This window comes from Macrobrachium nipponense, chromosome 38, assembly GCF_015104395.2.
Source record: "Macrobrachium nipponense isolate FS-2020 chromosome 38, ASM1510439v2, whole genome shotgun sequence".
Classification (NCBI taxonomy): domain Eukaryota; kingdom Metazoa; phylum Arthropoda; class Malacostraca; order Decapoda; family Palaemonidae; genus Macrobrachium; species Macrobrachium nipponense.
This window is the reverse complement of record NC_061098.1, coordinates 35,877,115-35,894,614: the sequence shown is the minus strand read 5'-3', so window position 1 is coordinate 35,894,614 and position 17,500 is coordinate 35,877,115. Positions and strand designations below refer to the sequence as shown.

At 31.3% G+C, this 17,500-nt stretch overlaps 1 protein-coding gene across 1 annotated transcript in view; it reads right to left on the bottom strand.

Moving 5' to 3' along the window:
- Nucleotides 1–17,500, bottom strand: part of LOC135209790 (uncharacterized) — a 71,124-nt gene that overhangs the window by 52,743 nt on the left and 881 nt on the right. The gene's annotated exons all lie outside the window — the stretch shown is intronic.

The following is a 17,500-nucleotide window of genomic DNA, read 5'->3' as shown; positions in this document are numbered from 1 at the left end:
ATATCAACAATAAGAGTGATTAAAGATTTCAGTAGTTGTGCCAATGGACATCTCTATCAATTTCAAAAAGGGTTAATTCTGTCATGCTACTCTCTGATATTCCTGTTTGAAATGCTTAAGACGCCTTATGAAATCGATGATATCCTAACAAGGAGGCTGTCAGAACAGTCTGGAGCATTTATTTGCTTGCATTAGGTAGAAGGGCGGACAAATATTTGCTAGGGAAAGAAGTAGCCCTGATAAGTGAAAACTGTAATAGTACTAAATGCATTGAAAATCAATACATCCTGTCTAATGATATCAGAGTCTTAAGAGTTCGTCTACACAGGAGAAAACTGCAGACAAAGAACGAAAAATTGCTTTAGAAATTTGTCTCACTAGTCTTATTTTAAGAGACATCGAATTAAGGCAGGAATCATGGCTGGAAGAAGGTGATGAGATTCTTGGAAGTAACTGAAACAGGCAAAGCGAATTAAATACCTGCAAGTAGACTCACTCCTGCAACCGAGGGAGGAAGAATCTCTTAGGTTTATAAAAGGTTTAATAGTTAAGAGAAGAATTCAATAAACTATCCCAAATGAGAAAAACAAAGGTCCGATGTTGTTACGGATGATAAATGTTGGATAGATGTAATGAGCAGAGGTGGTCTTCATGTACCCTCAGAAACTCTCTTTTCCCACTTGAGTAAATGAGAGAAATCTCTTTTCTTAGCTTTCAATAATGAAAATTTGAAAGAAGGAAATAATTTCTTAAGAACTTTTGCCGACGAGATGAAACTTGCTGGAGGGGCCTTACCATTTGAAAGAAGGAAATTGAGACCTTGTTTATGAAACTGTAAATTATAATATTTGTACTTCTAGATAATAAATGAACTATTCATTATTTTGTTGTTTCATGTTTCCCTAACAATTTTACATAGATGAAAAGTGAATTGTGAATCATAAAAACAATATCACAATTTCCATGGGAGAGAGAGAGAGAGAGAGAGAGAGAGAGAGAGAGAGAGAGAGAATCAACGACAAGAAAAAAATGATTTTATTAGAAATGGATAATGAGTGGAGAAAAAAGGTAGGTACGCAAAGGTTTCGATGACATGATGCACAGAAGCTGCCCAAATCCTACCGCTGTCCACCCGACCTAACAGTGTGTAGATCTTGCGTGTAATCATTCATTGCTAGACGAATACAACAGCTTTTTTCGTGGCTGCTCTGAACGGGAATTTAACAATACTCCTCGTATACTTAAAATCAGAATGACAAATATAAAGCTGACGACTAAAGAAAAAGGAAATTTTTATTTATCTCAACTGAAACTCGGCACTGACAACATCTTCCAATTTGTAAGTAAAACATACTTACATTCTACCAGCCCAAAACTGCTTTTGAACACGCTGTTGGTAGTAAGCTTAACCCACTGTTAAAAATTGACATCTAAGTCCTGTCTAAAGTTACAGTTTTTGTTCTTTTATAATTAAGCTGGCCTTCAGCATGCTGGCAAAAGGCCAGATTAAGCTTAAACCAAAACAAGAATTGACACAAATCAAGAAAGTTCTGAATTATATAAGTGGAATTATTAGGCACTGCTTGTTGACCTAAATCTGGATGTAAACCTATTCATGAGTATAGTTTCTTCTTGTATTTAGGAAGTATCTAGTTGTGAAGAGGCCTTACAAATTGTATATTTTTAGGATAATTACAAACTTCATTGTTGTTTCTGAAATACAGACAAGAACCTCCCTATACTATCTGGTGTAGACTTTCTAAAGGTAAAAATACAATAAGTCGAAGGTCATTTCTTTTCAAGATAATCTTTTTCAGTCCTCCATTGATCACCCTCTTATAAGGCAAATATCCATAAAAAATGGATTATCCATTGCCCAAATAAAAAAAAAAAATATTTATATCGGATTTTGTCAGTTAGGTAAAGGTTGCGTTAGGTTATATTATTCAAAAGAATAGTCCTTCTAATAACGAATATTATGATACAAACAATAGAATCTGTGTTTTGCGCCACTAAAATTCTGCCGTACTATTGGTCGGCTAATTCCATCTCACAGAATATCGGCTAATCAGAGCATTAGGTTGTGTTATGGTTTGATAGATAGAATAATAAGTATGTTTGGAATCTTGTTGTAGAGAGACGTATTTTGCCTTATTTTTCTGTGCTTGAAGAGCTTAAACACATATTATTTGTGTTTTGCGTATTTCATGAATATTTTTATTATTATCCTTGAATAAAGAAGTCCTTGAAAGCGTTTTAGAGCCACATTTTTGGTCAAATGCTTTATTAAGGGACTTGTTTTTTTTTCATGTATAATAAGAACGGCTTTTATAATAAAGAAACGTTTTCATTAACATGCTGTTTCGGAACTTGTAACGTATTATGTCGAATTAGTGAATGCTGGAAGCCTGATGATGAAGATATTACCTTTCATCGTGATTCAGTAATGATTTGTGTCATTGTATCTTAAGGAAAAATGCCGTCGAGGGAAAAATTCATGATTGAATTTCGATCAAAATGAAGAAATGTTTTGACCGGAGTCTGGGTGGGGTAGTTGAGTCCGAGCACGACATATTGGACCACTTATGGTTGCTGTTTTTCAAGATTTGCTTCTTAGAATTCAGTCATGTTTTAGAGAAAATTAATACTTGTAAAGCATTGCATAGTTGAACGCTAACCTCAGCGACTAAGTTTGAGAACTTGTATGTTTTGAAATTTAAAATATTCAGGGGTTTGTAATAATGTCTTTAGGGCGCTATCTAAGGAAGTCATTATTGCAGTTTAACAGAAATTAAGCGTCGCAATAAAGCTGAGCTACAGCCGAACCAATGTCGTCACGAAATACACAATGCAAATAAACATTATCAATTGCTTATCAATTTCAAGCAAGAAGTGACAGTGAATCCACAGAGTTGTCCTGATTCTCATACTAAATTGTCTTGACTCCTGTATGTTTATGAGTCACAGCCATTACAAAAGAAGGGACATAATTATGTTCAGGTAAGAGAATTAGAGGTCAAGTCATGAACACCGTGGGATACAGATGCGTTTGCACTGGCAATAATCAATATGGAAATGATCATTTTCGGCACCATTTTGCATTATCATAAACTACAATTAAAGGAGGGAAAATATGTGATAGTTAAGCAAATATTTACTTATGTAACTCACTAATAAATAATGAGAAATTCAAGTTTTGCCAAGACAAAATTAGTTCTGAAAATCCTGAAAGTAAGAGAGAAAATTGCTCTCCTTCCGATTGGGAAATGAGCTTATGAAAAGGGAGGAATTAAGGTAAGCCTTCATTTATATGAATAAGGATTTTTCAGTAAACGAGTCTCAGCAATTAATATCACTAGACTAGAGTATGAATTTTAATCATTAATCACAAAATCTCCCACATCTGATTAAAATTGGAAATGTTGAAGTTTCTCATTCAGTGTAATTCAGAGCAGGTCACTGAGTAATGAGATTGAATTTGTTAGAGAATAATTGATTATTAATTTTTAAAAAATTTATCATGCATTTCTACGTACTCTATTATGACAGCAGATTATGCAAAAATATAAAAAAAGCTCCAATACCACTCACTTCTTCATATAAATAAAGGCTTTCATTATTAATTGGTAATATCACACACACACACACACACACACACACACATACACACACACACACACACACACACATATATATATATATATATATATATATATATATGTATATATATATATATATATATAGTTATAGTATATATATATATAGGCATATAATAACCATAGTGGCCTTTTAAATTATCGGGTTCTTAACACTTGTTGGACAGGCTTGTTACTACAAAGCCTTAGATCCAAATGCAAGAATGGAGTAATTCTGATGCCCATAGCAGGGTTCGTTACTGCATCCAGAGTAACAGAACGAGCTCACGTTGCCGACCTGGCCACGTGTCTAGGGAGACAACACGTCCTTCTTCTGCTACTCTGGATGCAGTTTCGAATCATGCTATGTACGTATGTATCGTGTAAAAAGTGATCAGTAGATTCTATATTTATCTATATATATATATATATATATATATATATATATATATATATATATATATATATATATATATATATATATATATACATATATATATACATATATATAAAGTTTTTTTGCCACGAAAGTTAGAACAGCCCAGACTTCAAATGCACTGTTTATCCATCTGAGTGAAAATCTCATTGTATTAATTGGGGAGGTGATACCTCGGTAATAGCTAGATCTAATGATTATGTTTCAAGAAATTTACTGGAATCGGCAATTATACAAATCACTAATAAAAACAACCTAAATCTTATTCTGGGAATGTACCATTTGGACCCGGTATTTGTTATGAAGGACCTCAAAATAAATGAACAACTAATAAATTAGTCCCACATATATATAGTTTATTATTTCTCTCTCTCTCTCTCTCTCTCTCATCTCTCTCTCTCCTCTCTCTCTCTCTCTCTCTTGCTCGATATATATATTTATATTTTCTTTCGTCTTTTCATTAATAATAATTTTTCTTGGGAAATTTTTTGTAAAAATTAATGATATTAAATTGTATATGCTCCCGTGTTTTTTTCCAAAATGTACTGTTTTCTGGAAGAATAACTTGTTTACTGTGTGTATCCTTCAAGGTGTGGCTAGCCTCTGGCGGCGGCTCCTTTCTGTAGAGTGAAAATCGCCTTATGGCTAATCTGGTAGTGTCAGTTTGTATATTAAGCCTTCTTTTGACTATGCTGTTCTTTGTAAAATCAGTTTGCCTCAGTAAAGGGTCCGAACAGGACCGAAAGTACTTGGCTATGTCGCTTTTTCATTTTTTTCCTTCGGGTGGCAAAAAAAAAACCTTTATTTATACATAGCATCACGTTTTGGATATACTTCGTGATCAAGTTATTCATCTATATATATACATATATATATATATATATATATATATAGTATATATATATGGATATATATATAATATTATATATGTATATATATATATATACCAATATAAATATGTATGTATAGGTATTTATTTTATAGTAGTAGTATATAATGCATATATGCAATATATATATTGTGACGAAGTGGCAAGTATCTGGTTACTACACTTACCAATCATAAAATAGTTACCTCACACAGCCAGACACCTGAACCTTCATCACAGATAAAATACGACCGAATACTCTAAAGGCAACAGTGATTCCTTGAAAACTTATAAATCAGACTTAGTTCATTAAAATAGGTGTGAGGTAATGTTATATGTAATTAATTAATTAAAGGGCATCACTTCATCAACAACTATTAAAAGTATTTCCCTAGCACTAACTCACTTCAATTAAATTGAAGGAAAACAACTCAATTACCTGTCTATATTTCTACCTAAACAACATTAAATATACTGGTGAAAAATAAGAAAACACTCATAAAAGTTTCAAATACAAAAATGTATTATTAAACTAAAAATTTATAAGGGAAATTCTCAATCTCTGGGAAATTTACCATAACTTGAAAAGAACACAAGGTTTAATTAATTCCTGATTCATTATTAAGTAGAAATAAATCACAATTAATTTAGCTCAAAACTCAATAAATTAAAATATTCAAGGTAAATTCAAAGTATTAAGTAACAACTAAAATTTTAAAATCAATTCACATGTGTTAAACAACAATAAAAAATTAAAAGAATTCTAAGTAAATGCCAAGTAATTCTCAAGTGTTAAACTCAATCAAATTTGTAATGATTAACTAATGAAAACACTAGATTTAATCAAATTGTGAATGTGAATGTAAACACTGAAAAATGTGGAAAATACCAAAATTGTAAACACTAAGAAAGCATTATCACACAGAATATATATACACACATATAATATATATATATATATATATATATATATATATATATATATATATATATATATATATATATATATATATATATATATCACACTTCAATAAGAAAAATGGCAACTAGACAAAAAAATCACTTTAATAAGAAAAATGGAGCACACCCAAAAAATCAACACCAAAATGTGAAAAAAACTTTCCCCTGGAATAACCTAAGAACTTTCAGTATTTTCAGTACTTTTTATGTTTAAGTTTAGTTCACTGAACTTACTAAAAAACTATTACCTTGGCAGACCAATTTTAGAAGGCCAATAAACACCTACACACTTTTACAACGTCTGCTCAGATTCCACAAATAAGCACTAAGCAATACTAAATAAATCTAAGAAATACGCAAACCTAAAATTTATGAGTTGACCAACCACGAAATATATAATCTCTGTTTTAAAGTGAAACCGAACTTCTTTCGTATGGGCAGAGAGAGAGAGAGAGAGAGAGAGAGAGAGATGGATGTTATCTCCTCGCGACATGGTTTCAAATCTGAGAATGACAAAATCTCTCTTGTATGGTAGTTAACTAGACTAAACATTAATGCCTGAGTGACCCAAAACGTTTTGGAACTGAAGTTCCTTTGCTAAATCTTTATAATTCTCTTTTAAAACAATGAACAGAGAGAAATTGGGATTGCAATCATAAATATTTATTATTACGTGATTTAAAACGATAAAAGTCTCTTTAAATGAAAGGAATAATTATTTAAATTGAAAGCAAAGAATAAGTGACATCACTTCCTATAGATGATATATTCTTATATAAGATGTTCTAAAACGATCTTACGAAATATGATGCAATTCCTCACGTGGTTTTAAAAGTAATACGAAGGAACAATACTGGTTTGCTACCAATCCCACATACATGATTGACAAGTTTCCAAAACAAAACAGAGAACTCGAGCTCCTCTTATCTCGAGTGATGACAGCAATTTCCTGCTTCAAACGGACAATGCTGATTTCTCTCTCTTTTCACATTCTACTTTATTCTTAACTTGTAAATTATGTTTTTGTGAATTCTGAACTCACATTTCTGAACATACTAACTCTAAGAAAATATAATAATGGAATCTGAAATTTGCAAAAATAGACTTCCATTTATATATATATATATATATATATATATATATATATATATATATATATATATATATATTATATATGTATATATATATATATATATGTATATATAATATATATATATATATATATATGTATATATATCCTATATATATATATATATACTATATATCATATATATTATACTATATATATAGATATTATATGTATAATATATATAGTATATATATATATATAGTATATATATATTATATATATATATATATATATATATATGGTATACACATATATATATACATATATATATACATATATATTATATATATATAAATATATATATATATATATATATATATATATATATATATATATATTATCATATATATATATATATAAAACATGTACATATATATATGCATGTATATATACACACACATATATTCGTATATATATATATATAATATATATATATATATATATATATATATATATATAGTATTATATATATATATATATATACAATGATATATATACCATATATATATATATGATATATATTATATATATATATATATATATGCTATTTATATATAATGTATATTTATATATAATATATATAGATATCGATATATATATATTATCTATATATATATAGTTATATATATATATATATATATATAATATATATAGATATATTATATCATCCAATTATAGATATATATCTACTATCATATATATCTATTTCGTTATATATATATATATATATATATATATATATATATATAAATATATATATATACTATAATATAATATCATATATACTATATATCTATAATATATATCTATATATATATATCCATATATATATATATATATCTATATATCATCATCTATATCATATATATATATCTATATATAGATATATATATATATTGTTACAAAGTGCCAAGTATCTGGTTACCACTTATCAATTAATACCTCACCAAAAGCAAGACACCTGAACCCTCATAACACGTATTAAACGACTGAATACTCGAAAGGCAACAGTGATCCCTTAACACTTACCAGTATTGCAGAAAGTCAGACTAAGTTCATCAAAACAGGTGAGAGGTAATCTTGTAAGTAATTAAATTAATCAAAGGGCATCACTCCATCAACAACTTTAAAAGTCTAATTATTTCCCTGATTGCAGAAGTCTAAGTACTTCCCTGGTTCTAAGTCACATCAAATAAATTGAAGGAAAGCAAATCAATTACCACTCTATGATTCTACCTATCATCAATATAATCAAATTAAATGCAAATATACTGGTTAGAAATAAAAACACTTATAAAATTTTAAATACAAAAATTTATAATGAAATTCAAAATTTATAAGTTAAATTCACAATATCAGGGAAAATTACTGTTACTTGAAAACAAAGTAAAGTTCAATTAATTCTTGAATCAAATTAAGTAAAATTAAATCAAAATTAATTTATCACAAAATTCAAGAAAATTAATTCCATCAAAATCCAAAAGTGTTAGGCAATAATTGAAACTTTGAAATTAATTCACAAGTGCTAAACAACAACAAAACTTGAAGAATTACTAAGTAAATGCAATTAATTCACAAATGTTAAATTTAATTAAATGTGCAATGATTAAGCAATGAAAACAAACTAAGTCAATTAAATTGTGAATGCAAATGAAAATATAAAATAAAAAGACACACTTCAATAAGAAAATGAAATAGTGCACAAACAATGGAAGAAACACAAAACACAAAAAATACGCAATGTGCAAAGGTGTAAATCTTTTTCACTCAAAACATTATAACCATCAGTTTTTACCAAACTGTCATAACCACCTGTTATTAGTTAACCAAACCATCATAACCATTAAATATTAGTTATTAGTTAATCACTGTTCCTAACAATTATTAGTTATTAGTTATTACCTAACCGTTATTAGTTATTAGTTGCAACTAATAAAAATATAACACACACTACCTTTTTGGTATACCAATTTCTTTCTTAGCTGCAGTCTTGTCTTACACACTTTCACAAAAACCAGGCGCCGTTACGAAATAATGTTTGTTCAGATTCCACAAAAATACTATTTAATACTAAATAAACTCTAAGAAATATCAAATATGAAATTCTAAGTTACGAGTGACCAATTTACGTTACGTTAATATAATCTCAATGATGTCGCGGGAGAGAAAGAGATGAGAGAGAGAGAGAGAGAGAGAGAGAGAGAGAGAGAGAGAGAACAAGAGCGAGATGTTAAAGCCTCGAGGTTTTAAGATGTAATGGAATCTTCTTCCCTTGCTAAAACTGGACAGGGCAGATGACAAAAACGTTCTTGGCACAAATGCTTCCAGAAAGTTCGAAATCTGACGCAATCTTCATAAAGAAATGTGCAATCTCCACGTGGGACTCGGCAAAGACATGCGCGTACGGGTCCAGTCTGTTGAAATAATTGATGTACTATACTCGATCGAAACGGAGGCTGAGCAACAATTAAAATTTACATGTTTTGATAACAACGCAAAGATTCAATTCGATCGCTATCAATGCGTTGACAGATTTAGGAAAGCAACCGGATCTCGCAGACCCTCTAATCTTACAGTGTTGACATAAAAGTTAAACATTTATAGCTTCGAACGTTAATATATATATTCTTTTACAACATGTAATGCGAAATCTGAACACACATTTTTAAAACATTCCTATTCTAAGCTATCTAGGAATCTGAAAAAAATGTTTACACAATCTTACATGAACATTTCAAAGAGGGTAAACATGCATTTTGAAAGTAGCAATATATATACCTCCCCCCAGCAGATTCTTTATCACGGTGTTGAATCCAACTAGATAAATAATCAGCAACTACATTGTTTTTGCCACTAATGTGCTGCACTCTTAAGTTATACTGTTGCAGCACAAAGACCACCTGGCCAGTCTTTGATTATGATTTTTCATTCTCTAGATAAATGATAGTGGATTGTGATCATACAACACTAAAATTTCTTCATTCCTAGGTCTATTCACATACACTTCAAATTTTTTCAATGCGGTGATTAAGGCTAAAGTTTCCTTCTCGATTGTCGAGTATACTTTTTGATGTTTTTTCAATTTTGTAGACATGAAGGCACACAGGGATGGTAGATATTATTTTTCATCTTCTTGAAGTAGAACAGCTCCAACGCCACAGTCTGGCGCATCAAATTGTATCACAAATTTCTTGTCGAAGTCTGGAGCTTGAAGTACTGGTCTTGAAGTTAAAATGGTTTTTACCTTCTCAAAGGATTCTTGACACTCTGGAGTCCAAATAAACTTAGCTTTGGGAATAGTCAAGTCTGTCAAGGGAGCTACTACAGCTGAGAAATTTGGGCAGAAACAACAATAAAATCCAGCCATCCCCAAAAATCTCTGTAGCTGTTTCCTGGTAGTAGATGGGGTAGCCTTACGGATACCTTCTACATTAGCATTTACTGGAGCAAGAAGGCCTTTCCCAACTTTAAACCCAAGATACTGCACAGTTGCCTTGCCAAACTCACTCTTCTCTAGGTTGACTGTTAATCCTGCTTCTTGTAGTTTCTTGAAAACTTTCCTCAGAATCTTCAGATGTTCTTCCCACGTTGTAGAGTAAATCACGATGTCATCTAAGTATACACCTACTCCTTCTATTGATCCTAGCAGTTGATCCATCACTCGTTGAAATGTTGCCGGTGCATTCATCAGACCAAACGGCAGGACAGTATACTGATACAGTCCAAATGGAGTAATAAAAGCTGACAGCAACTTGTCATTCTCATCTAAGGGAATTTGATAATATCCTTTCAACAAGTCTATCTTGGAATCAAACTTGGCTTGCCCAATATTATCAAGTAACTGATCTATAAGAGGAAAAGGATATTTATCAGCCATACTGATAGAATTCAGTTTCCTATAATCAGTACACATCCTAAATGAACCATCTGGCTTCTTCACTAACACACATGGAGAACTGGAGTGACTTGAACTGGGTTCTGCTAATCCATGTTGCAGCAAATACTCAACTTCCTTCTTCAAAACATCTCAATGATACGGTGATAAGCAATAGGCTCTTTGCTTGAAAGGTTTTCCATCTTCTTGAATCTTGATTTCATGATTGGTCAGATCGGTACGTCTAGGCACATCTGAAAAAATTTCTGGAAAACTTCTAATTACTTCACTTAAGTCTTCACCTTGTTCAACACTCAGATGTTTCAGTTTATCCTCCAAATTTTCCAAAATTGAAGAATTATTCATCTTGCTTGCTGCTCCCAATTCGTAGCCATAATCGTCTTCTGTAGATAAAGTTGTTTGGGTTGCTGACACAGTTACAGTGTTAGTTTCTGAGAAATAAGGTTTCAAGAGGTTCACATGTATCTTCCTTTGTCTTCTTCTTCTTTCTAGTGTTTTCAATCACTTAAGTTCTATCACTTAACTTTTGAATTATCTTGTAAGGACCTTGAAATTTATTAGTGAGGGGAAATCTCTTGACAGGTAAGAACACTAACACTTGTTGACCAACACTAAACTTCTTAGCTTAGTCTTAGCATCAAATCTCTTTTCATTTTCTCTTGACTCATTTTCAAGTTTTCTAAAGAGAATTTTCTAAATCTCTTTCAACCTTTTCCTTAAGTTCTTCACATACTCTCCTTGGCTTTCTTCTTGATTTTCTTCCCAATTTTCTGCAAGAATCTTCAACGGTCCTCTAACTTCTCTTCCAAAAATCATTTCATTAGGTGAACATCCCATACTTTCTTGATAAGCACTCCTAACTTCAAACAACATTAATGGTAAACCAACATCCCATTCTCTTCCTGACTCAGAACAATACTTTGTCAGCATACTTTTCAATGTTTGATGGAACCTTTCTAAGGCACCTTTATTTTCTGGATGATAGGCAGTGGATAACTGTTGTTTCACTCCTAACAAATTCATCACATCCTGGAATAACTTTGAAGTAAAGTTTGTTCCTCTGTCACTTTGTACTATCTCTGGTATACCAACTTTGTGAAAAGAACTCCACAAGTTTTTCAGCAACTATCTTGGCAGATATGTTTCTGACAGGGATTGCTTCTGGATACCTTGTCACAGGACACATTAATGTCACAAATACTCATTTCCTTTCTTTGTCTTCGGCAATGGTCCAACCATGTCTATAATCACTTTGCTAAAGGTTTTCTCCTCTAACTTCTATAGGTTGTAGGGGGGCTTTCTTGATGGTTTCATTCGGTTTTCCAGCTATCTGGCAGGTATGACATTCACGACAGAACCTGCTAACATCTTTGTGAAGTCCAGGCCAGAAACATTATTTCATGATCTTCTCCACAGTTTTCGTGATTCCCATATGTCCAGACTCATGAGCTACGGCAACCACTTGCTTTCTCAATGGATATGGAATCAAAATTTGAATATTCGCCCATACAGCATCTCCTGGTATATCTGTAGGTCTATACTTCCTCATCAGCAAACATTCCTTCAGATAATAACAGGTAGGGTTTGTTGCATCTCTTCTCGATCAACAACTCTGAGAACAAATCGTTTAACGATGCATACTTCTTCTGCAAGTCCATTAGCTTCTCTCTTGTCACTTGACCAATTTCAAGGGTTGAATTCTCAATATCTGCTAACTCAGCTACTGTAGTTTCACTACTGTCTTCAGGTACACTTTGACTACTCGGAGTCTCTTCAGGAACATCAGGTTCTTCTTCTTCGTCGTCGTCGTCTTCTTCATCTTCTTGGGAAATCTCTCTTGGTCAGCACTATGGAAACTTCACTTCCCTGGAATAATTCTTCTAAGCACAAAGATCCTTCACTTGATCCTTCTTTGGTGTGTAAATCCTCAGTTTCTTCACTTGCAGTTGTAGTCCTCTCATACCTCTGGTAGTTACACAACTAGGAAACAGGTATGGTTTATTCTTCTCCAACTCTACTGTAGGACTAATCCTCAATGGTTTGTCTGTCACTACAGGACAAGGAATAAATGGCATACCACCAACTTCATTCCCCAACAGAACATGTACACCTTCCACAGCCAGTGAGTCCTTTACAGCAAAATCAACATTCCCTGTCACCAATTCACATGACAGGTGTAAGCGGCATATAGGAGTTACTTCCTCTCCTCCGATACCCTTCAAAATAACTGAATCTTCTGTGAGACTCTTCTCCAACTGAGGGTGAGAACCACGCACTACCACACTATGGTTACTCCCTGTATCACGTAATATCTTGACTGGTACCTGCACACTTCCTTCTTGAGTTGACAGCATACCCTCATAGATATATGGCTTAAAAGCCTCCACACTGCTAAGCCACTCACTGCTTGAGGTATCATTTCCACTGGTTGCTAAACATTCAGCTTCTTTAGTTTCATTCTTCTCTGGAGTCTGATTCTTTCCCACACTGCTCTTCGTAGTTTGTTTCACCTGGTCACATTTTACAACTTGACCACTGGTTTGACTTGCTGTTGATTCCGGTAACTCTCTTGACTGTAGTGTCCTACTCTTCCACACTTGAAACAGACAACGTTAGGTTTCTGTAACTGTCTTGAAAAACTGGATGAGGATTTCACATTAGTTTGCTGAGGTGTATTACCTTGTGTACTCTTGGTATTATCACTTGAAGGTTTCCCACCCATTAACTTGTTCCTGTTATTTGGAAAAGACTAAAACCTGGGCGTTGTTGACTCTGGTACTTGACATTGTAATTACGTTCACTACTGATTATATTATAATCTTCACTTAGTGTAGCAGCTTTGTCAAGTTTCTTCACTTCTCTCTCTCTTAAATAGGCTCTTATATGTTTCAGGAATTCCCTTTAAGATACTGTTCAAGAACACAGTAACTCTTCTAACGTCATCAAAAGTTTTAACTTTATCAGCTTCTACCCAACGTTTGAAACACCTTCTCACTTTGTAAGCATAATCTAAGAATGTTCCCTTCTCATCTTTCTCAAATTTCTGAATCTCTCATTGTAGTACTCTGGGTCATCTGGTAAACTGTAGCACACTGTTTTAAGTACCATTGTAGTCTTTACACTGATCAGCTGTTAAGGGTAGATAAGCACTTCTCCATTTATCAATCAAGACACTTTGTAGCAAAACTGACCATTTATCCTTTGGCCATCCCATACCTAAAGCCACTTTCTCAAAGTGATAAAAAAACTCACTGGAGCTTCTTCAGTTAAACTTAGGGATTAACTTCTGTACTCTCACTACATCAAATACAGGGTCTTGATTACCTTGGTTAGGGTTAGACGGTGTTTTACAGGTAATGTGGATCTAGCTTTTATTAATTCCATTTCCCTTTCATGTCTTGCAATTTCTCTTTCCTCTTTTATCCTTTCTCTTTCCTCTTCTGCTGCTTTTTCTTCTTCTCTTTCACTTCTTTCTTGTTTTTCCCTGTCTATTCTTTCTCTTTCAGCTTGCATTCTTTCTCTTTCAGCTTGCATTCTCTCTCTTTCAGCAAGCATTTTTAGCTTAATCAAATTCTCCTCTGCTTCAATGCGTTTAAGCTCTAACTCTACTTCACTTTTCTCTTTCTTTTCTGCTTGCTTATTTATGACATCAGCACGTGCTACATTCCACAACTCTTGAGCCAATTCTAACTCATCTTCATCAGTTTATTCTACCAGAGTTTGATCAATGAGTTCCATAGCAATACATCTTATTTGTGCCTTTACCATACTAGTAGACAAATAACCACCACATGCCACTGCTAAAGCGCTCCACTGTGCCTTAGTCAGAGTGGTTTCAGACAAAACTTGGATGGAAGGGGCTGCTAAAAATTCCTGAACCTTGAACTGAGCCATTTTCCTCTAAGTTATCAACTTACAATTCAATACAATAAATGCAAAACAAAACTATATGGTCACTCTCCTAACAAAATATATCCCTAACACCACCAGTATATTCTAGAGTGATAATGAAATCAGCTTTCCCGGGTCTCTGGGCACCATTAAACAATGTTACGAAGTGCCAAGTATCTGGTTACCACTTATCAATTATTACCTCACCAAAAGCAAGACACCTGAACCCTCATAACACGTATTAAACGACTAAATACTCTAAAGGCAACAGTGATCCCTTAACACTTACCAGTATTGCAGAAAATCAGACTAAGTTTCATCAAAACAGGTGTGAGGTAATCTTTTGTAAGTAATTAAATTAATCAAAGGGCATCACTCCATCAACAACTTTAAAAGTCTAATTATTTCACTGATTGTAGAAGTCTAAGTACTTCCCTGGTTCTAAGTCACTTCAAGTAAATTGAAGGAAAGCAAATCAATTATAACTCTATGATTCTACCTATCATCAATATAATCAAATTAAATGCAAATATACTGGTTAGAAATAAAAACACTTATAAAAATTTTAAATACAAAAATTTATTATAAAATTCAAAATTTATAAGTGAAATTCACAATATCAGGGAAAATTACTGTTACTTGAAAACAAGTAAAGTTCAATTAATTCTTGAATCAAATTAAGTAAAATTAAATCAAAATTAATTATCACAAAATTCAAGAAAATTAATTCCATCAAAATCCAAAAGTGTTAGGCAATAATTGAAACTTTGAAATTAATTCACAAGTGCTACACAACAACAAAACTTGAAAAGAATTCTAAGTAAATGCAAATTAATTCACAAATGTTAAATTTAATTAAATGTGCAATGATTAAGCAATGAAAATAACTAAGTCAATTAAATTGTGAACGCAAATGAAAATATAAAATAAAAAAGACACACTCCAATAAGAAAATGAAATAGTGCACAAACAATGGAAAAAAGGAAACATAAAACACAAAAATACGCAATGTGTAAAGGTGTAAATCTTTTTCACTCAAAACATTATAACCATCAGTTTTTACCAAACCATCATAACCACCTGTTATTCGTTAACCAAACCATCATAACCATTAAATATTAGTTATTAGTTAATCACTGTTCCTAACAATTATTAGTTATTAGTTATTACCTAACCGTTATTAGTTATTAGTTGCAACTAATAAAAATATAACACACTTTACCTTTTTGGTATACCAATTTCTTTCTTAGCTGCAGTCTTGTCTTACACACTTTCACAAAAACCAGGCGCCGTTACGAAATAATGTTTGTTCAGATTCCACAAAAATACTATTTAATACTAAATAAACTCTAAGAAATATCAAATATGAAATATGTTATCATATATCAAATATAATCTCAATGATGTCGCGGGAGAGAGAGAGAGAGAGAGAGAGAGAGAGAGAGAACGAGAGCAAGATGTTAATGCCTCGAGGTTCTAAGATGTAATGAAATCTTCTTCCCTTGCTAAAACTGGACAGGGCCGATGACAAAAACGTTCTTGGCACAAATGCTTCCAGAAAGTTCGAAATCTGACGCAATCTTCATAAAGAAATGTGCAATCTCCACGTGGGACTTGGCAAAGACATACGCGTACGAGTCCAGTCTGTTAAAAAAAAAAGACGTACTCTACTCGATTGAAACGGAGGCTGAGCGACAATTAAGATTGACATGTTTTGATAACAACGCAAAGATTCAATTCGATCGCTATCAAATGCGTTGACAGATTTAGGAAAGCAACCGGATCTCGCAGACCCTCTAATCTTACAGTGTTGACATAAAAGTTAAACATTCATAGCTTCTAACGGACAAAGAGAATCTCTCTCTTTTTACGTTCTACGTTAATATATATATTCTTTTACAATATGTAATGCGAAATCTGAACACACATTTTAAAACATCCTATTCTAAGCTATCTAGGAATCTGAAAAAATGTTACACAATCTTACATGACATTTCAAAGAGGGGAAACATGCATTTTCGAAGTAGCAATATATATATATATATACCTATATATATATATATATATATATATATATATATATATATATATATATATATATATACATATACATATACGTATATGTATATGTATATGTATATGTGTATGTATATGTATATGTATATTTATATATGTATGTATATATATATACATATATATATATATATATATATATATATATATATATATATATATATATATATATATATCTATATATATATTATATATATATATATATATATATATATGTATATATATACTATATATATATATATATATATATATTATATATATAATATATATATATATATATAGATATTATATATATATATATATATATATATATATATATATTATATATATATATATATATATATATATATATATATATATATATATATATATATATACATATATACATATATATATATATATATATATATATATATATATATATATATATATATATATATATATATTATATACTATATATATATATATATATATATATATATATATATATATATATCTATATATATATATCTATATATCATTTATGTATATATATATATATATATATATATATATATATATATATATATATATATATGTATGTATGTATGTATATCACACCTGCCTATTCTAT